General features: G+C 42.1%; 1 protein-coding gene and 1 long non-coding RNA gene across 2 annotated transcripts in view; one reads left to right on the top strand and one right to left on the bottom strand.

The window, feature by feature from the left end:
• Window positions 1-16,669, bottom strand: part of LOC110501400 (E3 ubiquitin-protein ligase Midline-1) — a 58,963-nt gene extending 42,294 nt beyond the window's left edge. Inside the window, exon 1 of the mRNA XM_021578945.2 lies at window positions 16,522-16,669. The gene's annotated coding sequence lies outside the window, so the exon portion shown is untranslated. The remainder of the gene's footprint in view (window positions 1-16,521) is intronic.
• Window positions 9,062-17,518, top strand: LOC110501402. The gene is made up of 3 exons (XR_002470212.2): window positions 9,062-9,101; window positions 16,747-16,811; window positions 17,124-17,518. It is a non-coding gene; the product is annotated as an uncharacterized LOC110501402 (long non-coding RNA).
• Window positions 17,519-18,947: the final 1,429 nt, after the last annotated feature.

Below are 18,947 nucleotides of genomic sequence, written 5' to 3'. Positions count from 1 at the left end.
CAGGCCTTTTTTATGGTTCTTTATAGAACCTTTCTCAACCTTTCTCAAAGGTTCTTTGTAGATCCTTTTGAAGAACCATACAGACTTTGTTTTATTCTGGTCGGTCATTATATTCCAGAGGTGTTATTACTGTGTTCATTGACAAGTGAAATCAGGTGAGCTACCTTTGAAACAGCTGGGTGTCCTTATGGAGAGAATTGAGAACCACTGACCAAATTGGTCATCTTTCACAAGACACCATCACTGGCCAACGTCATCTATAATATGTAGTGGAATAACACAACACATTAGATAAACTGGAATGACACTCTCACTCATGGTTGCACAAAACGCTGCCGCTACTTACAATTGAATTATCACTAAAAGAGCAAATAATCATTTTGTGAACTGTAAATAAGAGCTTAAATGGTCCTTTGTGTCAATATGGTTGCACATATAACCATCACCCTTTCCAATGTCCTAGCTTTTTTTTGTGTGTATATTAATTTAAGTAATTTAGAAGATACTCATATACAGAGCAACTTACAGTAAGTAGTGAGTGCATACATTTTTCATACTGGTCCCCCATGGGAATCAATCACACAACCGTGATAGGGGAAGCACCATGCTCTACCAACTGAGCCACATGGGACTGTGTACTCAACCACCCAAGATACACAATGTTGACTTGAGGGATGAATCCAGCATGAACTGCACTGCACTGAACACAATCTGCACCATTCTGAGAGAACCTTATCACTCCTGTTTAATTCTACCTTACTCTACTGTCCCCAGGGACAGTTCTATGTGCACACGGTAACCATGGCAAAGGTTCAAGATTTTAATTACTCTGCTGGCCTATCAGTAAGATGATCTCCCCCAAGGGCTCACTACTGAAACACACATGGTTGATGGATCAAATAAATAAACATAGAAATGCATTTACCTCTGCAGCAGTGTCCTACTACAATAAATGATGAACCCTCCTCTAATCTATCAACAATACAAACAAAAGAATAGCAACGAAGATAACATCTAGTACCCTCTTTACCTTTGCTTCGGGTTTTTCATTTGAGTAGCTGTGGTTGAGTTTCAAGTGAGTGGAACTGGAAAGCCATGTGTGTGCCACAGCACAAGATGCCCTTAATGTAAACAACCTTTGGACTGCATTCTGATTAGCTTGGATAACATATAGTTGGCTGTGAGGGGCTATAAGAGGCATTGACCTGGAAGTTATGCTTTTCCTTTGAGTACAGGGCGGCTATACTACAGCTTGATTTGTCTCCATGGCTACGGCCCTGCCTGCTAGCACTGTGGCATCAGATTCCATGCAGCTTTTACTCTGCTCTCTCTCACACAAGCTCTAGCCATTCAACGGCAGCCATGATCTGAATTGACACAGTGAGGTATGTTTTTAAGAACATAGATGTGAAAATACTTGGAGATGTGCTGTTTATTAACAGTGAAAAGCAAATTCTCCAGTGTAAAAAAAACAACAAGCATGTGTCTGAGTCTGAGTGTGCACAGAATATTCTCCAGTATTAAATCAACACTGAAAGTGTGGACTTGTATAGACACTGGAACAATGTTAAAAAATTCGAGTGAATTGCAGTTGCCACCCATGACTGCATTTGTTAGTTACAGAGACATGGTTGTTGTATTCATCCATTTAAAATGAAAGTACATTTATTTAAAGGTCATGAACAGTCAAAATCATGTTTTTCATGGAGTAGGGTGATATTTGGATGTAACCAGATCAACGTAAGATCATAAAGTTGGGGTGTCAGCAAATATATTTAAAAGTTTACACTATTCATCTATGGCAAAGATACTTTTATGTTTCCCCTTTCATCTGTGTCTGGTGTTAGCTATTTACTTGCTAGCTCGGTCTTCAGCCAGCACAGAACTAAAGGGGCGAAGGGTCATTCAAAACACTATCAGTGGTGCTGTGAACTGCATCACATAAGATGGGAGATGTATATGGGAGATGAGATGTATATTTAAAATGAAAATACAACATTCATGCAATTTAAATGTTTGAGTAGCTTTGTGTATTACCAAATTAGCTTGAGGTGACTTTACTTCAATATACTGCTGTCTGCAACCACGCTGCTTGACCTTTATTTAACAAGGCAAGTCAGTTGAGAACAAGTTCTTATTTACAATGACGACCTACCAAAAGGCAAAATGCCTCCTGCGGGGATGGGGGCTGGGATTAATGATACAAAATGTTATAAAAATATAGAACAAAAACACACATCATGACAAGAAAGACTCCACAGCACTACATAAAGAGAGACCTAAGACAACAACATAGCTTGGCAGCAACACATGAAAACACAGAATGGTAGCAACACAACATGACAACAACATGGTAGCAACACAACATGGCAGCCGCGCAAAATTGTAGCAGCACAAAACATGGTACAAACATGATTGGGCACAGACAACAGCACAAAGGGCGAGAAGGTAGAGACAACAATGCATCACGCGAATCAGCCACAACTGTCGGGAAGTGTCCATGATTGAGTCTTTGAATGAAGAGATGGAGATGAAACGGTCCAGTTTGATTGTCTGTTGCAGCTCGTTCCAGTCGCTAGCTGCAGCGAACTGAAAAGAGGAGCGACCCAGGGATGGGTGTGCTTTGGGGACGTTTAAAAGAATGTGACTGGCAGCGCAGGTGTTGTATGTGGAGGATGAGGGCTGCAGTAGATATCTCAGATAGGGGGGAGAGAGGCCTAGGAGGGTTCTACAAATAAGCATCAACCAGTGGGTCTTGCGATGGGTATACAGAGATGACCAGTTTACAGAGGAGTATAGAATGCCGTGATGTGTCCTATAAGGAGCATTGGTGGCAAATCTGATGGCCAAATGGTAAAGAACATCTAGCCGCTCGATAGCACCCTCACCTGCCGATCTATAAATTACGTCTCCGTAGTCTAGCATGGGTAGGATGGTCATCTGAATCAGGGTTAGTTTGGCAGCTGCGGTGTAAGAGGAATGATTATGATAAAGGGAACCAAGTGTAGATTTAACCTTAGCCTGCAGCTTTGATATGTGCTGAGAGAAGGACAGTGTACCATCTTGCCATACTCCCAAGTACTTGTATGAGGTGACTACCTCAAGCTCTACGTAATCACACCCCTGGGGAGAGGGGCATTCCTCTTACCAAACTACATGACCTTTGTTTTGGAGGTGTTCAGAACAAGGTTAAGGTCAAAGAAGGCTTGTGTGTAGAACGTTTTACACAACATCCGGGGAGGGGCCAACTGAGTATAAGATGGTATCATCAGCATATAAATGGATGAGAGAGCTTCCTACTGCTTGAGCTATGTTGTTGATTTAAATTGAGAAGAGCATGGGACCTAGGATCAAGCCTTGGGATATTCCCTTGTTGATTAGCAGTGTCTGAGACAGCAGATGTTCTGACTTTATACACTGCACTCTTTGAGAGAGGTAGTTAGCAAACCAGGCCAAATACCCCCCAGAGACACCAATACTCAGCAGGCCCACAAGAATGGAATGGTCTACCGTTTCAAAAGCTTTGGCAAAGTCAATAAAAGCATCAGGACAACATCGCTTAGAATCAAGGGCAATGGTGACATCATTGAGGACCATTAAGGTTGCAGTGACACATCCATAACCTGAGTGGAACCCCGATTGCGTACCCGAGATAATTGACAAGTTTTTTTTAACACTTTTGATAAACAGGTCATTCAGAAATTGGCCTACAACAGTTAGGATCAGCTTGATCTCTCCCTTTTAACAAAGGATGCACCGTGGCTGCCTTCCAAGCAATGGGAACCTCCCCAGAGAGGAGAGATAGGTTAAAAAGGTCAGAGATAGGCTTGGCGATCATAGAGGCAGCAACCTTAAAGAAGAAAGGGTCTAAACCATCTGACCCAGATGTTTTTTGGGGGTCAAGTTTAAGGAGCTACTTTAGCACATCGGACTCAGTGACCGCTTGCAGGGAGAAACTTTGTAGCGGGCAGGGGAAAAAGAGGGAGGAGCATTGGGGATAGTCGCACAAGAAGGGGTGGGAGATGAGGAAATGTTGGACGGGCATGGAGGCATGGCAGAGTCAAATAGTAATCCTGACTTAATGAACTGGTGATTAAAGATCTCAGCCATGTTCTCCTTGTCAGTAACAACCACATCGTCAACATTAAGGGACATGGGCAGCTGTGAGGAGGAGGGTTTATGCTCCAGGTCTTTAACCGTTCTTCAGAACTTCTTGGGGTTAGACCCACAGAGAGAAAACTGCTCCTACTTCTTATGGCTGGGGGGCAGTATTGAGTAGCTTGGATGAATAAGGTGCCCAGAGTAAACTGACTGCTACTCAGGCCCAGAAGCAAATATATGCATAGTATTAGTAGATTTGGATATAAAACACTCTGAAGTTTCTAAAACTGTCTGAATGATGTCTGTGAGTATAACAGAACTCATATGGCAGGCAAAAACCTGAGATAAAAATCCAACCAGGAATTGAAAAATCTGAGGTTTGTAGGTTTTCAAGTCTTTGCCTATCCAATATACAGTGTAAAATTTGGTCCGATTGCACTTCCTAAGGCTTCCATTAGATGTCAACAGTCTTTAGAACCTTGTTCAGGCTTCTACTGTGAAGGGGGAGCGAATAAGAGCTGTTTCAACCAGGTGTCTGGCAGAATGCCATGAGCTGTCTCGCTGCGGCCGTGAGCACGAGCTCTGTTCCTTTTCATTTCTAAAGACAAAATAATTGTCCGTTTGGAATATTATTGAAGATTTATGATAAAAACATCCTAAAGATTGATTCTATACATCGTTTGACATGTTTCTACGAACTGTAATGGAACTGTCGTCTGAACTAAGTGCCTGCGCCTTGTGAATTTGGATTTGTGAACTAATAAATTATGGACTTTATCGAACAAAACAAACATTTATTGTGGAACTGGGATTCCTGGAAGTGCATTCCGATGAAGATCATCAAAGGTAAGTGAATATTTATAATGCTATTTCTGACTTCTGCTGTCTCCACAACATGGCCGGTATCTGTATGGCTTGTTTTGGTCTCTGAGCGCTGTACTCAGATTATTCCATGTTGTGCTTTCGCTGTAAACCTTTTTTGAAATCTGACATAGCGGTTGCATTAAGGAGAAGTATATCTTTAATTCCATGCATAACACTTGTATTTTCATCAACATTTATGATGAGTATTTCTGTAAATTGATGTGGCTCTCTGCAAAATCACTGGATGTTTTGGAAGCAAAACATGACTGAATATAACGCGCCAATGTAAACTGAGATTTTTAAAACTTTTTTAAAACTTCATCGAACAAAACATACATTTATTGTCTAACATGAAGTCCTATGAGTGCCATCTGATGAAGATCATCAAAGGTTAATGATTCATTTTATCTCTATTTCTGCTTTTTGTGACTCCTCTCTTTGACTGGAAAAATGGCTGTGTTTTTTATGTGACTAGGCACTGACCTAACATAATCACATGGTATGCTTTCATCGTAAAGCCTTTTTGAAATCGGACACTGTGGTGGGATTAACAACACGTTTATCTTTAAAATGGTGTATAATACTTGTATGTTTGAGGAATTTTAATTATGAGATTTCTGTTGTTTGAATTTGGCGCCCTGCACTTTCACTGGCTGTTGTCAAATCGATCCCGTTAACGGGATTTCAGCCGTAAGAAGTTTTAAAGTAACTAACTTTGGCCTTCCGGATAGCCTGAGTGCACTTATTTCTAATTTGTCTGAACAAGAGCCAGTCAACCTGAATATGCGTGTGCCGAGCAATTTTCCAAATGGAATTCTTGAGGTGGAGTAATTCTGCCAGATCACGGTCGAACCAGGAGCTGAACCTGTTTTTAATTCTAATTTTCTTTATGGGGCATATTTGTTAACGATACCACTGAAAATATCAAAAAAAGAAGCGTCTTTGACGGGGTCAAGCTGATTATACACCAATTTACAGAGGCCAGGTCAAATCAGGCCATGACAAATCAGGACAGGTTGTTTCACTGAGCAGCCATTACAAACACAGGCTGTAAAACAGTGATCACTAAGGTCATTACAGAAAACACCAGAATGATACCTATCAGGATTATTTGTAAAGATAACATCAAGTAGAGTAGTCTTTTCTGAGAAAGATTTAGGGAGTCCCGTTGCTTTAGGACTTGGTCAGGTGGTTTAAGCATGTCACTGTTTAGGTCGCCTAGCAGGACAAATTCAGACTTAGTGTAAAGGGCCAGGAGAGAGCTTAGGGTGTTTAGTGTACAGGCCAGTGCTGATGGTGGCCAATAACACCCGGCAACAGTCAACAAAGAGTTATTTGAAAGTGGAATGCGTAAAACCAGAAAATCAAATTGTTTGGCGACAGACTTGGTGGAGACAACCGAGCACTGAAGGTAATCCTTGGTAAAGATTGCCACTCTACCACCTTTGGAAGATCTGTCTTGACGAAAAAGGTTGTAACCAGAAAGGTTAACATCAGTATTCAAAACACTCTTTCTTAACCACGTCTCAGTAATGACCAACACATCTGGATTGGAGCTGTGAACCTACACTTTCAATTTATCAAATTTAGGTAATAAGCTTCTAGTGTTAATATGCAGAAAACCAAGGCTTTGAAGAGAGCATACATCAGTGAAGCAGATATCAGAGCACAAATAAGAATTGGGGCTTGTAGATGGGCCAGGGTGTACATTCACAATCCCAGATATAAGCACCAGTAATACAATCAGGGCACGGCAGAGGACAGGGAGAGCTCTGCAGTGTTGATTTAGAACATTTGAATGTGCATTAGATGGCAACAAGATCATAACGTACAGCAATTCATCAGGTAACATGAATAAAAAGCTGGTGAAATGTGGTTAGAATAGGATGGGAGGCCAAGAGTCTGTATAACCAATAGAGAGTCAGAGTCCCGAGTGTGAGAAAAAAACATAGTCAGTACCACGGTTGAGATAACAAGCAAGTTCATAGTCAACAAAGCACGCAAGAGTCATGAGGCAAATAGCATAAAGCACAAGAGAAAAATATAACAACTTGGGGCTAGTCATTGTAAGTTCAGAGTCACTTACCCCAACAGTGTGTGTGTGCTGGAGGAGAGTGAAAGCTCAGGAGAGAGGAGGGAGTGTGGTGTGGTTACCTGTGCCAGACAGGGGGAGACAGGCCAGGGCAGACGGTGAACAGATCACCAGGTGGAATCCAAGCAGCAGTGCAGCAGGCAACGGGAGTAGGTGTTACACCCACTTGGGAGCAACTTTTTTCGGGAGGCAGATTACTTGTAGAAAATCCCAGCTAGCTAGCTAACAAGTCTCTGTCCACCGTCTTTTCCATGTGGAAAAGGAGGTTGTTAGCTAACTATATCTTTTCAGTTTCGGCAAATGGTCCTTTACGACGTCCAAACAAAGCTGTCCTGTCGCAGTATTTTTGAGATTCTGAGGAGGATATCTCTGCACAGATGGAGGGGGCTGTGAAAATATCTTGCCATTGTCATGCTCAAGAGTTTTCACACCTCTCACTTCACACTTCAGTGCTAATTTCAGTGTGTTCCAATGTGTTTCTTCTGCAGGTTTTGGTTTGTTCTAAGTTTTATTTCTTGATGATCCTTGGTGGTAATAGTCCAGTCAGATCATGTTGCCCAAAATCAAGGTTTTAGGTATGGAATTGTGATTCAGAATGAAGGTTTTGATGTTGATGGTAGTATCCTGTATACAGTGCCTTGCGAAAGTATTCGGCCCCCTTGAACTTTGCAACCTTTTGCCACATTTCAGGCTTCAAACATAAAGATATAAAACTGTATATTTTTGTGAAGAATCAACAACAAGTGGGACACAATCATGAAGTGGAACTACATTTATTGGATATTTCAAACTTTTTTAATAAATCAAAAACTGAAAACTTAGGATTTTGCACGCCCAATTTATCTTGGCTGTGTGCTTAGGGTCGTTGTCCTGTTGGAAGGTGAACCATTGCCCCAGTCTGAGGTCCTAAGTGCTCTGGAGCAGGTTTTTTACAGGATCTCTCTGTACTTTGCTCCATTCATCTGTCCCTCGATCCTGAAAAACATCCCCACAGCATGATGCTGCCACCACCACGCTTCACCGTAGGGATAGTGCCAGGTGTCCTCCAGACGTGACGCTTGGCATTCAGGCCAAAAAAGTTCAATCTTGGTTTCATCAGACCAGAGAATCTTGTTTCTCATGGTCTGAGAGTCCTTTAGGTGCCGTATGGCAAACTGCAAGTGGGCTGTCATGTGCCTTTTTACTGAGGAGTGGCTTCCTTCTGGCTACTCTACGGTAAAGACCTGATTGGTGGAGTGCTGCAGAGATGGTTGTCCTCCTGGAAGGTTCTCCCATCTCCACAGAGGAACTCTGGAGCTCAGTGAGAATGACCGTCGGGTTCTTGGTCACCTCCCTGACCAAGGCCCTTCTCCCCCGATTGCTCAGTTTGGCCAGCTCTAGGAAGAGTCTTGGTGGTTCCAAACTTCTTGAATTTAACAATTATGGAGGCCACTGTGTTCTTGGGGACCTTCAATGCTGCAGAAAATGTTTAATACTCTTCCCCTGTGTATTGACACAATCTTGTCTCAAAGCTCTACAGACAATTCCTTCGACCTCATGGCTTGGTTTTTGATTTATGCCCTGTCAACTGTGAGACCTTATACATACAGGTGTATGCCGTTCCAAATCATGTCCAATCAATTGAATTGACCACAGGTTGACTCCAATGAGGTTGTAGAAACATCTCAAGGATGATCAATGGAAACAGGATGCACCTGAGCTCAATTTCGAGTCTCATAGCAAAGGGTCTGAATACTTTTGTAAATAAGGTATTTCTGTTTTTTACATTTAATAAATGTGCAAAAATGTCTAAAACCCTGTTTTTGCTTAGTGTTATGGATACAGGTATCCTGTGTGTGTATCCTGTGTGTGTATTTTCTTTCCTTCTCCCCTATTCACAGGTTTTGCCAATCAGTCATCAATCAGTCGGCAATCAGAAGACACCTGCTCCTTTTCCCTTACCCAATCACATCCCCTTTCCCTTGGTTTAAAAGTATCCCAATCAGTTCTTTCTAGAGATCTCTCTTTTGTTTTTGCAACTACATGTCACTTTGTCCGTTATCCTGTGAGTATTGTTTTGTTATGGTGTTTGTTTGATGGTGGGAAAAGGGGGTACCAAGACAAGTCGCCCATGGGCATACACTAACCGTAGGTAAATATTTTCTCAAGAACACTAGTTAGAACTGGGCGGACCACCCACTGTATTTTATTGGTTAGTGAGCTAGCTGTTGTTGAAGCCGGTAGACAAGCTTTGGGGTGTTTTTGGATACTTATTATTTCTTTCCTTGGGTCCAGCTCAGCGGGTCTCGTTTCCATCCCCCCCTAGACTGCAGGGCCAAAGGGATTTGTAAAACTTAGTCATTATGGGGTATTGTGTGGAAAAATTCAAAGGGTCTGGCTACAATCCAAATGCACTCTATAATTAAAGGTCCCCTTTCGTATGTTACTGGATAGCTAGGTCTTCAGCCAGCATGGAACAAAAGTGGGGCAAGGGTCATTAACAACTCCGACACAGTTATCAAGTCAACACATCCTTCAGTGTTGTGATTTTCTTGGTAAGTTTTGATTAGGATCCAAGATGTCGGACGTGTGTGTTTGTCTTTGTCTTATCCCGTGTAAATAGCCTGTCTTTTTCGTATACATCTTAATCTTATCTATCTACTAACTAAACATACTTTCCTGCAACTCGTCTCACCCAATGCGGTACGGATCTGCTATTTTTATTCCTTATAACTGGAACTTCCATCAGGAGCTAGCCAGCTAACTAGCTACTAGTCTTTGTTAGCCACGGCTAGAGGTCTTCACCTTTTTCTTGGTCACCAGCCAGCCTTAGCTCGGACAATGCCAGTCTGCACAGCGCGATATCAACCCAGAGCATATCGGACTGCTTCTCTTTACCACATCACTGGATTCCTGCCGCTCTGGCATCGCAGCTAGCTAGCTGCAAATGAGTGGCTACTGTTAGCTAACGCCTCTGTCCTGAAGCAAGCACCAGCTAGCCTTGAGCTAGGCCCATATACCTGCTAATTCTAGTGCTACAATACCTCCTTTGCCAATTGGCCTGGACCCTTTATTATCGACACGGAGCCCCGCCCGATCCATCACGACTGGACTGCCGACATGATCGCCCGATGTGGTCTCAACAGGCTATTCTGTTATGATGTCGCCGAAGAACCATCTACTAGCCCCGGCCCGCTAGCTTTTCTGAATGCTGTGTCCCCTAATCGCCTAACGTAGTAGTGAATACCAAACGGCACCCTGACTCACCTATTGCTGCTCTTTTCACCCTATTATCACTCGGCTACACAGCTGATGCCCCCTGGACTGTTTTAATAACACTGTACCCCATTTTGTTTACCTGTCGGCCCCAGCCTCAAACTCAGGTCCTGTATGTACCTAACTGACCCGCTCTGCACATTCATCGCCATTTACCCGTTGTTGTCTTAGCTTTCCTGATCAACACCTGTGATTGCTTTATGCCTCTATCTAATGTCAATATGCCTTGTATACTGCTGTCTTGGCTAGTTCTTATTGTTTTATTTCACTGTAGAGCCCTCAGTCCAGCTCAGAATGCCTTAGATAGCTTTTTTTGTCCCACCACACACATGCGGAGACCTCATCTGGCTTAACTGGTGCCTCTAGAGACGAAACCTCATCATTACTTAACGCCTAGGTTTACCTCCACTGTACTCACATCCTACCATACCATTGTCAGTACATTATGCCCTGAATCTATTCCCCACGCCAAGAAACCTGCTCCTTTTATTCTCTGTCCCCAACGCACTAGACGACCAGTTCTTATAGCCTTTAGTCGTACACTTATCCTAGTCCTCCTCTGATGTAAAGGTTAACCCAGGCCCTGTAGCCTTCAGTTCCACTCCTATTTCCCAGGTGCTATCATTTGTTGACCTCTGTAACCGTAAAAGCCTTGGTTTCCATGCATGTTGACATCAGAAGCCTCCTCCCGAAGTGTGTTTTATTCACCCATTTGTACTTTTAAGTGACCTAAACTGGCATATGCTTACACCCCGTCCGTCCTACACTCTAAACTAGATGCCCTCAATCGCACACAAAATATCAAGGAACCTACTAGGCAAAACCCTAATCTGTAAACACGGGCACCCTCATAGATATCATCCTGACCAACCTGCCCTCTAAATACACCTCTGCTGTCTTCAGCCGACCACCCTTCATCACTGGTCAAACGACCACCCCTCATCACTGTCAAACGCTCCCTAAAACACTTAAGCGAGCAGGCCTTTCTAATCGACTTGGCCCAGGTATCCTGGTAGGATATTGACCTCATTCAGTCAGTAGAGGATGCCTGGTTATTCTTTTAAAAGTGCTTTCCTCACCATCTTAAATAAGCATGCCCAATTCAAAAAATGTAAAACTAAGAACAGATATAACCCTTGGTTCACTGCAGACTTGACTACTCCTTAGACAGTGCAAAAACATCCTGTGGCGTACTGCATTAGTTGCATTACGCAACTTTTCAGGGAAGTCAGGAACCAATATACACAGGCAGTTAGGAAAGCAAAGGCTAGCTTTTTAAAACAGAAATTTGCATCCTGTAGCACAAAGTCCAAAAAGTTATCGGACACTTTAACCTGTTGAGTGTAGGGGGCAGTATTTTGATGTTTGGATGGAAAACGTACCCAAATTAAACTGCCTATTTCTCAGGCCCAGAATCTAGAATATGCATATAATTGTCAGATTAGGATAGAAAACACTCTAAAGTTTCCAAAACTGTCAAAAATATTTCTCTGTATACATCAATGTCGCTCTTGTTGCTGGTGATTCTCTGATCCGCCTCAAAGCAGACAACACCATTCTGTATACTTCTGGCCCTTCTTTTGACACTGTTAACAAACCTCCAGACAAGCTTCAATGCCATACAACACTCCATCTGTGGCCTCCAACTGCTCTTAAATGTAAGTGAAACTAAATGCATGCTCTTCAACCGATCGCTGCCTGCACCCACCCGTCCGTTTAGCATCACTACTGGACGGTTCTGACTTAGAATATGTGGATCACTACAAATACCTAGGTGTCTGGTTAGACTGTAAACTCTCCTTCCAGACTCACATTAAGCATCTCCAATCCAAAATTAAATCTAGAATCGGCTTCCTATTTTGCAACAAAGCTTCCTTCACTCATGCTGCCACACACACCCTTGTAAAACTGACTATCCTACCGATCCTTGACTTTGGCGCTGTCATTTACTAAATATCTTCCAACACTCTACTCAGACTACATCCAATTTGCTATCACAGTGCCATCCGTTTTGTCACCAAAGCCCCATATACGTACTACCCACCACTGCGACCTGTATGCTCTCGTTGGTTGGCCCTCACTTCATATTAGTCACCAAATCCACTGGCTCCAGGTCATCTATTAGTCTATGCTAGGTAAAGCCCCGCCTTATCTCAGCTCACTGGTCACCATAGCACCACCCACCCGTAGCACGCTCTCCAGAAGGGAAATTTCACTGGTCACCCCCAAAGCCAACTCCTCCTTTGGCCGCCTTTCCTTCCAGTTCTCTGCTGCCAATGACTGGAACGAATTGCAAAAATCACTGAAGCTGGAGTCTTATATCTCTCCCACTAACTTTAAGCATCAGCTGTCAGAGCAGCTTACTGATCATTGTACCTGTACACAGCCCATTTGTAAATAGCCCACCCAACTACCTCATCCCCATATTGTTATATATTTTTTGCTCCTTTGCACCCCAGTATCTCTACTTGCACATTCATCTTCTGCAGATATATCACTCCAGTGTTTAATTGCTAAATTGTAATTATTTCGCCACTATGGCCTATTTATTGCCTTACCTCCCTAATCTTACTACATTTGCACACACTGTATATAGATTTTTCATATGTGTTATTGACTGTACGTTTGTTTATACCATGTGTAAATCGTTTGTCTCACTGCTTTGCTTTATCTTGGCCAGGTTGCAGTTGTAAATGAGAACTTATTCTCAACTGGCCTACCTGGTTAAATAAAGGGGAAATTATATATTTATTTACTTTAATTGCAAAACTGCTCACTGCATCCAAGTTGCTTGACATAGGCGTTTCAATGAGCTGTCAGTCAAGGTGAGGTCCTCAATATAAGCTCCCCGCCCACTCAGCCTGTATTTTCCAACTTACTGGTAGCTAACCATGAGACAAAGTACTTTTCAGTATGACTGTCCAGGACCTTTAACACTTTCAAAAGTGTTATTTTAACACCAGTTGAGTGGTGTTAGTGTACATTTCAGACTTTCTGAGTTAAATGTACAAAATAGATTTTACTTTGCACGCTATGACTAGCTACCATGGCTCACTCTAAAACTTGGACATCCTAATCACGAAGAAGTCTGCAGATAAAGTGACTCAAATGTTCAGCACAAAAACCTTTTGCAGAGAAACTCCGGGAAGAGTTGCAATACATTTTTTTTGCCGGAGAAACACTTCAATACTGAATGTCTGGTTTCCCAGTTAAATAGGGAGAGGCAGTAACTTACGGGAAAATAAGGTTGTTTAGTTCCACAGCACAGTCTAATAGCCAAAGCCTGTTGGCTTTTCTTGTTTCCTGAAAAATGTATCATTCTTTTGTAAGTCTGTGGTGAAAGCCTGACACATTCTTTTCTGCTTGGAGAGCCCTGTAATTGCTTCCAGCAGCTTCTGATGGATTTTCTTACACTGTTAGACTATTAGATGTATGTCTTTAAGCAAAATATTAACTTAAAGCGGTTTTATCGCAACTCAGATGAAAAGGTGGGAAATGTCTAGGTAATTCTCAGATGTCTCAGACAGTTACACAGCTAAAAACTGGCTGACTAAACTTAGTAATTAGCACATTCATGATGCCTGCTTAAATCATCAGTTACCTTTAATACAAACTCTATTGTACTGTGCCTTGTATCTCTCCCAGAAACATTGAGTGTTACTAAGACACCGAAAAAAGTGGAGACTGGCTAGGGGGGGGGGGGGGGGGGAGTGTGAACATCTGCTGTTCTATGCTCCTGTGTCCTATCCTGGGAGAGCCTTGGATAGGATGAGTGCTGTAGGAGCCCTCAGAAGGAGAATCAGCTCTTAGAATCTGGGTCTGAGTTTTGAGTCTTTGTCTGGATGGGTGCATTCCATGCTCCCTACACTACAGGCTCTGTCAAAACACCATCAGCTCTGGTTTGGTCTGGTCCCTCAGTGGGAATAATTACATGATGCATTGTTAGAGGAGGAAATGGGTTATCATAGACAAGCAATAAAGTGGATAGATGTTAGCTATCACTTCTTGGGATATCATTTTTTACACTATAGGTTATAGTTTCTGTAGAGGGCCCTGGCTAGATGGGGTTGAGTAGTCCTCAACAAGAGTTAACTGAGAACTTGTACGCTTCATATCATTGGCTGGTTAGAAGCATGCAGAATATCCTCCTTTCATTCCTTCTCCATATATCTCACTTGCTCTAAAGTCTTTGCAGGACACATTCCCCAAACTTGGCCCCAACAATAGATTTCAAAATGGTTTAAACAGTCGCCTTTTCCACTGAGCTCAGATTGTCTTCTCTGGGAACTGAAGCTTGTGCTCCAGACTCCAACAGCAGAGGAGTATCCAACCACACATTGTGGTGACTGACTCACAGACTCAGCATCACTCTTTCCACAGTCAATGCAACAGTATAGTACAACCCTTGGGCTCACATCAACACAGATGTGTGCTCAGTCACAACCATTGGCTGGGAATAATATAGGAATGGACAAAGCCATTGATCACATGACACCATTGATTCCTATGTGAAGACTCGATAGCGCATTTGAAGCCAGGGAAGTCGGGTTAAGATGCGCATGCACTTTGAGTTACTACTCCAGGTAGGGATGTTGCAGGCTAGCTCAGTGTTGTGCCCCCCCCCCCCCCCCACCATTGAGTATCTCAAGTTGAAGGCCGCCCAGGTACTACAGGCTGCCATTAGCTACTAAATTATCCTCATAACTTCTTCTGTTTGCAATTCTTAAATAATCGGTTAAATAATCGAGGACATACATCTGGTATAATAAAATACATTATTGGTACCATGATTCTCTTACAAAAAAAATGCTTTATTTACACAAAGATTTACCATGAAGTTTGACATTTTCTCATTCCCTAATGGGGATCCTGTTTTTTTGCAAATGCCTGCAGTACCGCGGTCTGCCTTGAACTCCGTGGCTCCAATTAGAGTGGGCAGTCATTCTCCCCTGGTCACAACACCCAGGCCTAGCAAATTCACACTCACTAATGGCCCTGGCTCTCTTGACCTGGGATGGATACATTGGGTTCATTTATCATTAAAAAGGATAGTAGTGAGGCAAAAGTGGGGTTTAAGAGGTGATAAACCAACAAACTACAATTCACATTACTAAACGTAAATAAAAAAATCACAAGAAATCCATTGCACTTTTTTTTAAAAGAGCTGGTTACGGAATTCAGTCCTCAAGGCAAAGAAAGCACAACATATTAATGTTGAGAGAAAGTACAACTGTTTCAATCTATTTAAGACAAAGTTTACAAAGAAAGTGTTTGAAGTGTTAGATCACTACCAGATGCATCTAGGCTGCACATGAGGGAAACTAGAGAAAACCAAAATGAATATACCAGATTCCCACTTTTACCATTTTTGGCTCAATTAAATGTACTGTATCCTTTCCTAAAATAACATGGCACTGCTGTCGTTTCCACCAAAAAGCTTTAGGTTAAGATATATGACATAACGTTTATTTGAAATTATAAGATTTATGGTGTAAAATTACAAGGAACGGAACCCTCTGACCTCCTTATGTACAGTAGCCACATGACAGTTGACTGGATCCCTGAAATGAAGTATACGTACATTTTTCTGTTTAATAAGCCAAAGTCAGAACAGTTTCCTCTTTGTGGTACCTGGTAACTCACTGGACCTGTCAGCAGGTATGATTCATGTCCACACCAGTCTCAACCTGTTCTTTTACAGCAATTCCTGCTCCTCCTTACTTGGAACACACACACACTCACTCTCTCACACACACACACAAACACACAACCTGGGACTTCAACACCTGACCAGTAGCTCAGTAACAGGAATTCACTTACAGCACATTCCTATTCTGTTCTCTCAGAATGGCAGAAAGTGTCAAGCAATATTAGGCCCCCCGAGTCTCATCAATATCCATTTAAGAGAGATTGATCAAATCTTTATAGGCCTTTTTTATAGTCCTTCTGATGCAATACTGAGGATGAATTATCCTAATGACTTTGTAATCCCTAATCACATTCTCTGCCTTTGTGCAAGAAATTGTACACCGGAGACAACAATGATGAGTCAGCAATGGTTAGCTTAACAATTTGGTTGTTGAGGGACGCAAGTGAAAGTCATGGAGAAAGTTACACTGTACAAAAACTCAATCCTGAATACAATTCATAGTCTCATCACTATTCCAATGTTGCCATTTGTCCTTAGATCTCTACAGTATGTATCTTACCTGGCTCCCCATGGCTGCCATGTGTGAGTCTCTCCCAGGTGAATAATGGCAGAACGTGGCCAGGCAGAATGTCTCCGTCAGGCAGCAGTCAGCCAGGATTCCTCTGGTAAAAACATACAGGAGGTTGGAAGGTGTTCTGTCTCGCTGCTGTACACTCCCCTTCATCAGGGTGTGTACACACACATACCATGTTGACACACACTCTGCTTCTCATCTGCCTCACAGGTTTACACAGGAGCAGAAAGCTGGGCTGGGGTGAGTCCTTCCACCCCAGGGGAGTTGACATTACAGTAATGCCTTTAAAGTTCTATCCACACACAATGTACAAATATTTCCATTTGAATTCACCCTAATTATACTCACTGTAAGTCATCATCCGACCTACCCATATGGTGGGGGAACTTGTCTGTTCTGCACCAAATATGCACAAACTTAGTAACTTATTGATTATCTTTTGGTAGTTAGCTGCAAAATACAATAACAAATTAATTAGACTTAGGAGGAAAGTCAGGGAGACTTGTGTTTACTAGGGCTAGGTCTGTTAGCCGTGGGTGGAAAATCAGTTCCTGATAATGGGGATTAATGCTCTTTCATCTTAACAGTGTATCCCACATGGCCCTGGGCATTCTCCACTGAGATACCACAGCAGAGAGGACACACAGAGATAAAGAAGTCTGGAACAGAATGAACCTCCCTAGGCATCATCCTACGCTAACAGGCAACACACCCGTTGTAATTAGAAAAAGGCAGAATTGAATTTCTCAGCTAAAGACCCTAAAACCTGCGGGATTGATTGCAAATGTTTGAAATAAATGACCGATTTCATCACAGTGGTGTGATCTTATGGGTCTGACATACCTCCCTGAGGACAAGTCATATTTGATGCTAACTGGACTTTTTTGGTAACATGGCAGAAGGCTCAATGAGGACCTTAGAAAACCTTGAGGAAATTCCCTCAGTTTCAGTGACTCCAATAAAATGAAATGACTACTTATTATCAAGGCCTATCTTCTGCTTAATTGCTGCTTGCTTTCACTTGACATTTCTTTGATACATAAAACGCATAATTATATGGTTGGAAACTAGATTTATCGCTCAGGGTCTCCTGCTTTGTCTGAGCACCAATGTTTTACCCCAATCAATTTAGCAAGCATTAATATTGAAATTAAGACATGCCTTGGAATGTTAACTAACAGCCTTCAGCGTTTTCTCCAGTGTGTTGTACACTCTTCCGACAAAACGGTTTCAAAAGGGTTCTTTGGCTGTCTCCATAAGATAACCTTTTTTCGTTCCAGGCACACTCTACTGAATATTGGGTTAAAAACAACCAACTAACTCGTTACCAAGCGTTGATTGGTATCAGCTGTGTAGTGCTAGGGCAAAACAACGAAATGTGAAACCAGGTGGGGCCCAAGAACCGAGTTTAGGAAACCCTGATTTTCTGTAGCTATGATGCACCGGGTCAGATCAGAAGACTGTAGTTGGGGCTTAGTAGGAGCTTGGCATTCAGATAGTTATTATTGCTCACTCGTGAGAGTAAATAGCATTCCAATGAATCTGTTCTGTTGTAAAGTCAACACATATTACGTTTAAGCACGGACACTTTTGGGGTTTTATTGAGGTTTATACAAGAGTATGAGTCCTTTAAGTGCCTCTGCATATCTGAATGTTGGGTTAGTTACTGCTTAGTTATGATATCTAAAAATAATGCCATTTAATTTTATATTACAATGTGTAAGGTGAAAAATAATTGGAATGTGCAGTGTACAAATTAAACATGATGAACAGGAATGATATTTCCTCTCACAGGAGGCCAAAATAATTATATAAAAAGCCATGCCCGTAAAAGGCCATGCATTATTAATTTATCCATCAGTTGTTGTTTTTTTTCACTTTCATGCTGGGTTGACCCAACATGTATGTATTTATATATATTTTTTATTTTCCAGTCCATAGGTTATTTTTAGGAGGCATTGCCTATGTGTGGGGTGGCATTTAGATTGTTATTGTTGGCCACCCACGAGAGTAAATGTCATTCCTCTTCATCATGTTGCTTACATTTCCTGAAATATTATTGCCTGTTACATATTTTAATATACAATAAATAACATTTAAATTTCATGAAGTGTTAACTAAGAAATATACTTTTGTTGGTAAACAAAAGGTGTGGACTAACAGTGAAATGGTTACAGGCCCTTCCCAACAATGCAGAGAGAAAGAAAATAGAGAAATAATGGAAAAGTGAAGAGCCAGTGCAGTAGGATTCAATCTTAGTCCTGTAATGATGCTTTGCTTGTTTGTTGCTTCATCGGCAGGGCGTAGCGGGAGTTCTTGTTAGTGTCCCACTCCTTGAAAGCGGCAGCTTAGTACTGACGTTGCCAGTAATCCACGGCTAATGGTGGGGACAACATCATCGATGCACTTGG

Source organism: Oncorhynchus mykiss, chromosome 22 (assembly GCF_013265735.2).
Source record: "Oncorhynchus mykiss isolate Arlee chromosome 22, USDA_OmykA_1.1, whole genome shotgun sequence".
NCBI lineage: Eukaryota > Metazoa > Chordata > Actinopteri > Salmoniformes > Salmonidae > Oncorhynchus > Oncorhynchus mykiss.
Note: the sequence above shows the minus strand (reverse complement) of the source record. Positions and strands in the feature narration are given on the sequence as shown.